This window comes from Haliaeetus leucocephalus, unplaced genomic scaffold (genome assembly GCF_000737465.1).
Source record: "Haliaeetus leucocephalus isolate CR32 unplaced genomic scaffold, Haliaeetus_leucocephalus-4.0 Scaffold295, whole genome shotgun sequence".
In the NCBI taxonomy this organism is placed as follows: Eukaryota; Metazoa; Chordata; class Aves; order Accipitriformes; family Accipitridae; genus Haliaeetus; species Haliaeetus leucocephalus.
The window spans coordinates 1,080,207-1,080,436 of record NW_010972731.1 but is presented as its reverse complement, the minus strand read 5'-3'; the positions used below and the strand labels follow the sequence as shown (position 1 = coordinate 1,080,436).

Genomic DNA, 230 nt, shown 5'->3' with positions numbered 1-230 from the left:
CGGCCGTCCTCCCCCGCCCGCGCTCTCGCAGCAGCCCCTCCGCCGCCCGCCAGCACGGCCCGGCCCGCTCCGCGGGGCGCTATCCGGCGGGGGGGCCCCCACGTAGCACGGTGCAGAGCTGTGCCGCCGCCCCGGCACCCCAGCTGGCTTTAACGTAAAACCAGCGCCTCATAAATCCGATCCGCATCTCCGCGTTTCTCCCGACGGCCGCCCAGAGAACCGCCGGACTG

General features: G+C 74.3%; 1 protein-coding gene across 1 annotated transcript in view; it reads right to left on the bottom strand.

Annotated features, from left to right (window-relative positions):
* The window catches only part of LOC104833488 (chromosome unknown open reading frame, human C16orf62), a 59,085-nt gene that overhangs the window by 58,393 nt on the left and 462 nt on the right, over window positions 1–230 (bottom strand). The gene's annotated exons all lie outside the window — the stretch shown is intronic.